General features: G+C 41.3%; 1 non-coding gene across 1 annotated transcript; it reads right to left on the reverse strand.

Annotated features, from left to right (window-relative positions):
• Positions 1-1,174: 1,174 nt before the first annotated feature.
• Positions 1,175-1,281, reverse strand: LOC138888802 (small nucleolar RNA R71). Its single transcript, XR_011406381.1, has one exon. It is a non-coding gene; the product is annotated as a small nucleolar RNA R71 (small nucleolar RNA).
• Positions 1,282-7,811: the final 6,530 nt, after the last annotated feature.

Here is a 7,811-nt window from a genome sequence, read left to right on the forward strand (position 1 = left end):
GTGCGATCTTAGTGAGCGGTAAACTAATGCTAGCTAGCGCAGTTCAAAAGAATACGTTTAGTAAATTGTTGTATCTGCTCGGAAGAGAATTACGACACCTAAAGTGCTCATGATCGGTAGAGAGTATCTAGGCGAATTTATAGGACACGTAACAGAGAAGATTACGACAAGAGGGGAAATCGTAACCTTAGACCTTTCCAATCTTGTCTACAACAGTTGCTTTGTTAGTAGTAAAATTACATCTTTTTAATTACCTTGTTATTAGTTAGTAAAAACTCAATTCATTATTCAATATTTTTAAAAGTTGATTACTTGGATTCTTGTGAAACTAAAAGTTGTAATTAGTATGTTAATTCCCTGCGGGATTCGACTCCGGACTTATAAACCGGATTATATTTGTAATGACCGCTAAGTTATTTTTATAAGGCATAGTTGGGCGTGATCACATTTTGGCGTCGTTGCTGGGGAATTTAACAACGTTATTAATTGCAACTAAAAGAAGAACTAGAATTCTTAGTGTAGTCAATTTTCTTCATTTGAAATTAAATACATTGAAATTCTAACGTTTTTAGTCTTGGGTGTTACAGGTGCATGCCTAGAAACTCCTCAAGAGCTGGTGAATTGTTCGAAGCAATATCAGATCCTTAGAAAGTTTTTAAGGCACTAAATCATGCAAATATGAAGGACAAACAACAATAGAACTCAACAGAACGAATCGAACTTGACATGGATGACATAATAGAAAATCCAAACAACAGAAATAATGCGAATGACCCGAACAATCAGGGTGTGGCACCTCTTGTGCCAGAAGCAGCCTTGTATGATTGGGCACAACCCACCGTCAAAAATCTGGCAACCGCAATTACAGCCCCTTAGATACAAGTGGAATCATTTCAAATCACAAACAACATGCTACATTTGTTGCAGAACAAGGGACTGTTCTCAAGGTCTTACATTGAAGATCCTCAACAGCATCTGAAAATTTTCTATCGATATGTGTCACGCAAAGGCAACCAAATATGATACCGGAAGCAATAAAGTTGTTGTTGTTTTCATTCTCGGTGACGGGAGAGGCTCAGACTTGGATCAATTCACTCCCATAAACACTATCACTACTTGGGAAGAATTAGTTAAGCAATTTTTGAACAAGTTCTACCTACCCAATAAGACTGCCAAACAAGTTGATGAGATATTGAGCTTCAGGCAGAGACCAGCTGAAACATTGCAAGAAACGTGGGAAAGGTTCAAAGGTATGCTGGTTAAGTGTCCACATCACGGCATTCCAGATCAGATGTTGGGGTAAAGGTTCTACACGGGATTGGCAGATATCTTGAAGGCCAATGTTGATGCTTCAGCATGTGGAGCATTTTTGAGCAAATCATTCAGAGAATGAAATATCTTACACGATAAAATGGCTCAAAACTAAGGATGGATGGCAAGAGACTCTACGATCACTCCTATCATTAACTCAGTAGCTTTGGAATCAAACAACTCCATAGCCGAGAATATGGCCACTCTGATGATGCAAATGAGTATCATCACCAAAACGATTGATGAATCGGGCTAGAAGCAGCAGGTACACATCGTTAACATGACTAATAAGGGCTTATATACACCACGCATTAACCAACCATATGTATGCTCGTGGAGTGCTGAAAGTGACAATTAAAATTATCAGGAAAATATGAATTATGTGGCCAACTATGAAGGACAGAGGCAAGGTGGTCAGAATTGAGGGCAACAGAATCAGCAGTATAGACCAGCACAACAACAGTATAATAATGGCAACAATCTTGGAGCTATGCGACCCCAGGGTCAAGTTGTGCCTTACTAAAGGCAACAAGGATACAATCAGCAAAATCAGCAGCTAGCGTATCATCAGCCTTAACAACAACGAATAGTGAGAGAAGAGGATGGGTTGTCTGAAATTAAAGGAATGTTGCAAAAACTGATTGGGTTCAATGGAAAAATGCAAGAGAAAGTTGAAGCACATGACTCAGCAATAAAAGGCATTGAGATTCAATTAGGGCAGTTATCCATGGCTTTGAATAATCGTCCTCAAGGGACGTTACCTACAGACACGCATGTCAATCCAAAAGAGCAGGGCCCAAAGCAGCTTATGGCGGTGAGTCTAAGAAATGGTAGAGATCTTGATCTAGAGCAAGAAATTGCTCGTGAAAGCCAACCAACTGAAATACTTGTGCCAGTACCAATTGAGGTAGATGATTCAATAGGGCTAACAGAGGTGACGGTACAACATATACCAGTAGAATCAAGCAAAGAAAAAGAGGTTGTGAAGGAAACTTAGTTAGGGCAAGAGAAGGCAGTAGAAACAGTGCTCGAGCAGGTTCAAACTCAAATCATAGGAAAGAAGCAGCCTCCAGCACCCTTCCCCCAGAGATTGGTTAAATATCAGAAGGATGAACAGTATAAAAAATTCATAGAGATGTTGAAGCAAATCCAGGTGAACATTCCATTGATTGACGCCTTGAAGGAGATGCATGGTTATGCAAAATGATGAAGGACTTGATGTCTCGTAAGTTCGACTTTCAAGACTTGGCCACTGTTACACTGACTCAGACATGTAGTGTTGTCGTGACGAGACCCATAGCTGAGAAGTTGTCCGACCCAGGGAGTTTCACGATCCCATGCACAATAAGCAACTATGCTTTAGCTAAAGCACTATGTGATTTGGGGGCGAGCATAAACTTGATTCCCTTGGCTATCTATAAAAGGTTAGGCATTGTTAGAGCAAGACCCACATCCATGTTACTACAGCTAGCCGACCGAACGGTGAAAAGGCCATCAAGTATACTTGAATGTGCTGGTGAAGGTTGGAAAGTTTGTGTTTTCGGTAGATTTTGTCATTCTGGACTGTGGGGTTGACGAGGAGATTCCCATAATTTTGGGAAGGCCATTCTTATCCACTGGGAGAGCTCTCATGGTTGAACGGTGAAGAGATAACGTTCAATGTGCAGAAGTCTATGCAGCGACCCAATGAGTTTGCTAACTGCTATTTGATAGAAGTTGTGGATGTGATTTTAGAGGAGAAAGATGAGGCTCTGAACGCAAAAGACCCTCTAGTAGCTTGCCTCATGAACTTAGAAGAGGTAGATGATAAGGACTTGGCAGAGTGGATTTTGGCCCTTAAAGGTCAAGGGTACTGGAAAAAAGAGCTCGAATTCAAGCCTTTACATTTAGAAGAAAGAAAGACCCCTCCAGCTAAGCCATCAATTGAAGAGCCACCATAGTTGGAGCTAAAATCGCTACTGTCGCACCTCAGGTATGCCTTCTTTGGACCTAACTCAACTTTACATGTTATTATCTTATCTAGTTTGTTAAATGTGCAGGCAGAACAACTTTTGTAGGTGTTAATGGAGTTCCAAACTGCAATTGATTGGACCATTACAGATATTAAGGGTATCGGCTTGGCATTTTGTATACATAAGATCTTACTAGAAGATGTGCACAAACTTTCTAGAGAACATCAACGAAGGCTGAACCCCAACATGAAAGAAGTGGTGAAGAAAGAAGTGATCAAGTGGCTAGATGCGGGAATCATTTTCACCATATCTAATAGTAACTGGGTCAGCCCAGTTCAGTGTGTGCCAAAGAAAGGTGGAATGACTGTAGTGCAAAATGAGAACAATGAGTTGATCTCAACAAGAACGGTCACAGGATGCCAAACTATAGAAGATTGAACAAGGCCACCCAAAAAGACCATTTTCCCCTGCCGTTCATTGATTAGATGTTAGATAGATTGGCTGGGAGGTCCCACTTCTGCTTTCTGGATGGATACTCGGGGTATAATCATATCTCTATTACCTCGGAATATAGAGAGAAAACATCATTCACCTGTCCATATGGCATCTACGCTTTCCGTAGAATGATGTTTGGCATATGCAATGCACCCGCCACATTCCAAAGGTGCATGATGGACATCTTCACAGATATGGTAGAGGAAATAATGAAGGTTTTCATGGATGACTTCTCAGTGTTGGGAATTCATTCGATGATTTCCTTATGAATTTGAAAAGAGTATTGAAGAGGTGTATGGAGACTAATCTGGTACTAAACTGGGAAAAATGTCATTTTATGGTATAAGAAGGTATAGTCATGGGGCACCTAGTGTTGAGTAAGGGCATTGAAGTGGATCGCGCAAAGGTTGATGTAATAGAATAGGTGCCACCACACACTTCTGTTAAGGCAATAAGAAGTTTCCTAGGCCACGCCGGTTTCTATAGGAGATTCATAAAAGATTTTTCCAAAATTGCTAACCTGTTGTGTAAATTGCTTGAAAAAGATCACCCTTTTGTGTTTTCTAATGACTGCAGGGTAGCTTTTGAGGAATTGAAGAAGAGGCTGGTGTCTGCACCTATCATAGTTGCACCCGACTAGGAGCAACCATTTGAGCTGATGTGTGATGCAAGCAACTTTGCAGTGGGAGCAGTTCTTGGGCAGCAAAAAGATAAAGTCATACATCCAATCTACTATGCAAGTAGAACCTTGAGTGGTGCTCAACTAAATTACATAGTGACCGAGAAGGAGATGCTAGTAGTGGTGTTCGCATTTGACAAATTCAGGTCATACATGATAGGCTCTAAGGTAATTGTTTATACTGACCATGCTACTCTCATGTACTTAATTGAGAAGAATGAGTCAAAGCCGCGCCTGATTCGATAGGTGCTACTGCTGCAAGAATTTGACTTGGGAATTCGTGACCAAAAGGGAATGGAGAATCAAGTGGTTGATCACTTATCTAGGCTGGAAGGAGTAGAGAAGATGATGGAGGTGGAAGAGATTGCAGAGACTTTCCCGGATGAACAATAGTTGGCCACGAGCCTTGAGGTAGCGCTATGGTATGCATACATTGCAAACTACCTGGCTAGTGGTATTGTCCCCAATGACCTTTCCTTTGTCCAAAAGAAAAAGTTCTTTCGTGACTGTCGCATGTATTATTGGGATGAGCCTTATCTGTTCAGGATTTGTGTTGATAACATAACCCGGAGATGTATCCCCGAGATAGACCAATCTTCTATTTTATAGGCTTGTCAAGAATCCCCATATGATGGCCATTTCGGGGGAGTAAGGACAGCGGACCGGGAATATTTCTCACCGACATGAGATGCCTATGAATCCAATTTAGGAGGTAGAAGTGTTTGATGTATGGGAAATCGATTTCATGTGGCCTTTTGTTAGCTCATATGGCAACAAATACATACTCGTAGTCGTGGACTATGTGTCAAAATGGGTGGAAGCTGCAACACTCCTTACAAATGATGCAAAGGGATTCATTGGTTTCCTGAGAAAGAATATATTCACCCAATTTGGCACTCCAAGGGCAATAATCAGTGATGGAGGCACTCACTTCTGCAACCGAGCTTTCGCAAAATTGTTAGAAAAATATGGTGTACGCCACAAGGTTGCCACCCTATATCACCCACAAACGAGTGGGCAAGTGGAAGTTTTGAATAGAGAGATAAAGAGCGTTTTGACAAAGACCGTGAATGCTACAAGAACAGATTGGCGATAAAGTTAGATGATGCACTCTAGGCCTATCGTACCACTTTCAAAATGTCGATTGGCATGTATCCATATATATTGGTATTTGGGAAGGCGTGTCACTTACTAGTGAAGTTGGATCATAGAGCTTTGTGGGCATTATGGTAGTTAAATCTCGATATAGAAGAGGCGGGTACAAGTAGAGTCACAGAGTTGCACGAGCTTGATGTGTTTCTCTACCATGTTTTTGAGAGCACAAGACTATACAAGGAGAGAATAAAGATGATGCATGACAAAAATATTTTTGAGCGGGGATTTAAACCTGGAGATGTGGTATTGCTATACAATTCAAGATTGAGGTTGTTTTCGGGCAAGTTAAAGTCAAGATGTTCAGGACCATTTCGTATGGTAGAGATGCATTCAACTGGAGCCGTCGAGATTACATCAGAAGATAGCTCCCGCAAGTTCAAAGTTAATAGGCAAAGGCTAAAACATCATCAAGGCATGGTTGAGGAAGATAAAATTATCTCAACCTTTTACATGAAAGATCCTTGATAAGGGATAGCCCAAGTCGTGCTGTGACATTAAATCATGCGCTTCTGGGAGGCAACCCATGGGTTTTTTGTAATTCGTCGTGCCGCGACGTTAAATCAAGTGCTTCTTGGGAGGCAACCAAATGTTTTTTGTGTTTTCCTTTATTTTTCGTGTTTGATTTTGAATTGTGGAAGTATTGATAGGTTTATCAATGTTGCAGGGATGAAATTGTGCGGGTTATAATGACTCGGGGTGAAGAAATCAATTTGAAGAGGGGCCAAAAGTAGCTCAAGTTGAAAAGCTGAAAAAAAATCAAACGTGCGCGGCCACGCATTGATCATGCATATGGCCGTGCATTTTCAGACCCTACTGCCACATAAGCGCGAGCGCACACCGACTGAGCATTGGACGCCCGTTTTGTAGGGTATTTAAATAGTTATTTATTTTGTTTTTTCTTTCTTTGTTTTTATTTTTAAAATACCCTGACCCCCCCTCCCTTTCTGCTAACCTAAAAACCCTGACCCCTCTTCTCTAAACCCACAGATTCGAACAACCCCTTCCCAACCTCCCCCAATTTTTTTCCAAAAAAAAAATCAAACCCTACCCCCTTCCGCTCATCTCTTCTATTCCATAACTTCCTTTTTCTCTCATATTTTCTCTTTTGCTTTCTTTCTTATTATCCCCAACCCAAATTTTCACAAGTTCCCTCAGGTAAGTGATATTTTTTTTCCGTCTTAATTTAGTTTAATTTCTTTGCTTTTTCTTGAATTGTAGTAGATTTCTTTGCTTTTTCTAGTTATACTTGTTTGTATGTTGGGGTAATAGTCGAATTTTACCATTATGGGTTACGTTCAACATTGGTATATTTATGGTTGAATTGAGGTTATAAAATTGTTGTTTGGGATTTCAGGTGAACTGTGCACATCAGATGTTTGTATAAATGCCACAATGAGTTCGAGAATGTAATTTTATTACCAAGTGTGCTAGTGAAGTCTGAGTAACAACTCTTGGTTCACACATCGTGCCTTTCGCTGATAGTGGTATTTGTTTCAGGTAGTATGACGCCTTCCAAGAAATGAAGAACCACAGGTGCCTCCTCCAGTGGTTACACAGGCTCATACCGACCGCGTGCTTCAACTAATGCTCGCCAGTATGATAGTACCAAGTTTGTATCCAGCGCGGTCCAGGAATGTTTTGGTCATAAGCCCTCCAAGAAATCGATACCGGAGAGGGGAATTGATATGGGGTCCCTCCAAAATGACCACCCAATATGTATTGTGAATTGGTTTGGCACGGGCTGGGTATATTGTTTGAAGAACCTGACGAAGTCAATTTAATGATTGTTTGGGAGTTTTACGCGAACTGCCCGGAACATGTGAACCATGTCTTCACGGTGCGAAAGAAGAGTGTGGACGCATCCATAGAGGCCATTTGGAGGGCTTACCGGTTGCCAGTGTTTGGGGAAGATCCTGAAGCGGAGGACTACTGTGACACCTATGTCGTGGAATTTGTTCTTTAGAACAATATGTGTGCCCAACAAGGAAATAATATGGATTACGCCGGGGCAGAAGTTTCATTCGGCATCGCTTACCTTTGAAGGGAAGTGTTGGCTCTACGTCATCAATAGATGCTTGCTGCCTTCTTCCAATACCACTGAGGTGAATGGTCCCCGGGCTGCACTGATCTGGTGTTTTATCAATGGCCATGATTTTGATGCGGCTAAGGTCATTCACGATGAGATGTTCATTTGTTGTCCAGTGCAAAGGTATGGGTTC

The sequence above is a fragment of the Nicotiana sylvestris genome, chromosome 3, assembly GCF_000393655.2.
Source record: "Nicotiana sylvestris chromosome 3, ASM39365v2, whole genome shotgun sequence".
In the NCBI taxonomy this organism is placed as follows: domain Eukaryota; kingdom Viridiplantae; phylum Streptophyta; class Magnoliopsida; order Solanales; family Solanaceae; genus Nicotiana; species Nicotiana sylvestris.